The following is a 3,765-nucleotide window of genomic DNA, read 5'->3' as shown; positions in this document are numbered from 1 at the left end:
GGCACCAGCCATTTTCTGGGATCATAGGAGGTTACTAGGCAAATGGCCCTAGGCCCCTTACAAACTTAGCCAAGTTAATCCGTGTTCCCAAGAGTGTCTGTTATGGGTAGATACTAAATCAGCACCTGTTACCCATATCCAAGAGGGACATAGGTGGAACCCCCAGGGCAAATTTACGATTTCCCATCTAGTCATCCAAATTAGGCTTAAATAGGGTCAATGAGGGGCTTTGCTTAACATACAATGGAAGTCTGTTCCAGAGATGAGGTAACCTTTGCAAGATAAGTCTGTCCCTCCAGCAAGTTCTGTTGATGTCGCATACCAGGTTAAGGTCCCTTGAGCATGTGACAAAATTGCTTGTCAGAAGTGGGATTTGAACCCACACCTTCATGTGGAGACCAGAATTCCCATGAGCTGTGGAAGGAGATTAATCCTTGAGTCTGGCACCTTAGACCACTCAGCCATCCTGACATGGAGTAGACTACCATTTGAGGTGTAGGGGTCCTGTCCTGTAGGAGTCCTGAATGTTTTTGATGCACATGCTACTGTTTTCTTCCTATGCAGTGCATGCTACAATGGCCTTGGGTGCATGTGTGGAGAGGAGCCTGAGACTTTGGAAAACTTGGCTGACTGTCATATTCTGGACAGATGTAACCTTATTTCCATACCTGGCTCAGCCACATCTTTTATAGGTTTATATATTTTCTGTAGTCATAACACATGCTGTTTTTAGGCGCTGCCATTCTTCTTCAACTCCACCTATTTCCTCCTCTTCTTGGGGTGCTAGAGCACTGATTAATTCCTTGAACTGTTGTACTTTCTCTCCAGTCAACTTCCAGGCCTTCAGCCTGGTCTCTGTTGACCTCAGAGTCTTCTCTGACCACTGCTTGCAGCTGATTATATTAACTAGTGGTTTATGCTGTGGGCCGACTGTTTCACTGGGGATGACTTTGCAATCATGGATTCTACCCCAGTGCCTTTTCCTTATGAGGAGAAAGTCCATCTGAGTTGCATATTGACTACTCTTGTATGTGATCTTATGACTCTCTCTCTTTCTGAACCATGCGTTGGCTACTGTCAAGCCATTTGCCAGACAGAAGTCTAGAATGGCTTCTCCTTCTTTATTCGTGTTGCCCCACCCATGTGGACCCAGGCAGTCCTCCTATCCTGTTCTGTCTGTCCCGATATGCGCATTCAAGTCATCCATTATCAACACCAATTCATGTTGTCCTGCTTTATCTAGTAGGTCCTGCAACTGCTGTCTGAATGCACTCTTTTCCTCACTATCACAACCCTGCTGCGGGGCATAGGCTGAGATTATGAATACTGCCCTGTCATTACACTGGAGTCTGACTGCCATGAGTCTGTCATTAATTCTGATGATATCCCTTACTGCCTTCTGAAGCCTCTCTCTCGCCACAATTCCTACACCATTTCTAGCCTGCCCTCCACCTGAGTACTAGACTTTGGATCTCAAGCCAAGTGGCATTGCTGCACTGCCCTTCCATCTCATCTCTCAGATACATAGGATGTCCAGCCTTCTCTGTATCATCATGTCATCCACTTCCAAGCTGCATCCCGTCAGCGAACCTACATTAAGCGTAGCAATTCTCAGTTCATGTTTGGCAGGTTGGTTGGTTTTATGTTCAACTTTTGTTCGAGAGCTATCCCAGGTAACCAAGGCTGGGCAACTAGACACCGGCCAGCCAGTAGTTTATTGACCCAGGGCTGCTGGGCTTTATGGTGGGAACATACTGGCCAATAGGGACACATATAGCCCTCCCACCAATAGCAAGGGACCCCAGCGTGGGTCAGAGTAGGCCAGGTCCTCAACCCACTTATCACCGGTAACTACCCATGCCTATTTTTGGCGACATTAATCAACATGACTGAATCACCTACAGCCATATTTTACACCGAGTGGTTAGCCCTGCCATGGCGCACAGTCTGTGATCTGTGTTCTCCTGTCTTGAGGATACTGCACACCACAGTAGGTGCCCAAGGTGGTTGGTCTGTGCAACTCTTCCCCCTACAGGGCACCATGTAGAGTCTGTGCTGCTGCCCCAGCTCCATTCATTGGTGAGTTTGAAATGGAAACACATGTTTTTTGGGCATGGGAGAAACCCTACAGAGACGCAGGGAGAACATGCAAACTCCAAACAGGCATTGGTTCGAGGTCAGGATCGAACCGTGTGCATGGGAGGCAACGACCTTAACCACTAAGTCATCTGGTCTGTAGCTAAATGTTACTGCAGCAGTTAATACTTCAAATATCTACTGTTATGCTGCGTGCATCTTGAACAGCTGTACGTTTACTCCCCTCTTTACTGTTTACATGATTCATCCTCTCATCTCTCCCACCGTTGATTGTTGCCACACTTCCATGCTACTTGATTGTTGCCACGCGTCCATGCTACTTCTCAATGAGCAAATTAAAATTTACTGTTTAATCCCAAAGGTCTGTTGCTTTTCACATTGTGGTATGAGCAGTGTTGCAAGTGGTTCCTTTACCTCCTGTCCCACTTTCAGCAAGGTGGTGGAGATATTTTATTTATTTATTTATTTTTTATGATTTGACTTCTGATTAAGTCTGGCTTCAATCAAAGCTTCACCGGTTTCATTTCCTGCCTTTATTGTAAAAGTGGACACATCCTGTTTTACCCAAAATGGTTAAAGTTCCTGTGACCGTTGTTCTTTTTCTATCAATCTTTAACCCTGTTCAGTATTTTCTGTACCTGCATCTGTTGTCTTGTATAGCACAGTTAACTGACACGCACATCTCCTAACCCCCACTTCTCCATCATCAGCACCTTCAGTATGCTTGAGTCTTTTTCATATATGTACTGTTGCTGCTTTTAGTCTTTTCTGCCCTTGCTTTTTGCACCCTATACTCTCATGTGTACCAGTTTCAATGTACTGTAACACTTGTTCCTGTTATTCCTGTAAATGTGCATGACTTTTGCAACATGTAAAAGGTGCATTTTCCTTATTTTCTTTCCTAGGCTTCTGCTGTTGTGCAGTATCACCTTCCATTGTTTTACTTCTCTTTTCTTATTGCCACCTGCTTTCCTTATCTTTCTTGGTGTAAGGCACTGTATGTCAGTCAAATTTTTTGTTGTAGTTTCATAGGTTCATTAAAAGGGGTTGTAGTAGCTATTTTAAACGAGAGCTGATACTTTTCATGCTGATTTTTGAAACCTGTAATGTCTGCCTCTTTTATTAATTTATTGCCAATTATTTTCAACTTTCTGCTTCACACTAGTGTGGTATGGCTGGGCTGGTATTTATTTCATTCCCTGGATTGTTAAATTTGATGATTAAATCACATCACCTTATTCTGTGTGCATGGATTGCAGAATACATTCCTCCCCACTCAAAAATTGTGCACTACTGAGTAATAATTTAAGGTGCAGTTGATGTTATTTGTAGATTGACTTTTTGGGGTAGAGTAGCATTCACTTTGAGAATGTCCATTGGATTGCTTGATTATCCCCAGGTCATTTGCTACGTTCATTTTTGGGGTGTTGTCACTCCATAAAGGATTATCAGTTTGTCTAGTATGTAAAATAGAAAAAAATGCAAACATGGTTAGTTGAGCTCTGAGGTTAATGCTACAAGCTGTCACTGAGCTTTATTTTATATTCGTGGGCTTGATTTCCTCAATTTTCACTTGCAAACTTTGTGACTGTGAGCAACTCACTTAACTAAACACTGGTCCTGGATCATTACTGAAAAGGAATAGTTGTGTGCAGTGGTCTCGTCTGT

At 43.6% G+C, this 3,765-nt stretch overlaps 1 non-coding gene across 1 annotated transcript; it reads right to left on the bottom strand.

Moving 5' to 3' along the window:
- Positions 1-358: 358 nt before the first annotated feature.
- TRNAL-CAA lies at positions 359-471 on the bottom strand. Its single transcript has 2 exons — positions 434-471; positions 359-404 (listed from the first exon to the last, which is right to left on the bottom strand). It is a non-coding gene; the product is annotated as a tRNA-Leu (tRNA).
- Between the last annotated feature and the right edge of the window lie 3,294 nt (positions 472-3,765).

Source organism: Protopterus annectens, chromosome 1.part1 (assembly GCF_019279795.1).
Source record: "Protopterus annectens isolate FY-2018-M chromosome 1.part1, PAN1.0, whole genome shotgun sequence".
NCBI classification, from domain to species: domain Eukaryota; kingdom Metazoa; phylum Chordata; order Ceratodontiformes; family Protopteridae; genus Protopterus; species Protopterus annectens.
The sequence above is the reverse complement of the archived record's forward strand: the minus strand, read 5'-3'. Positions and strand labels throughout refer to the sequence as shown.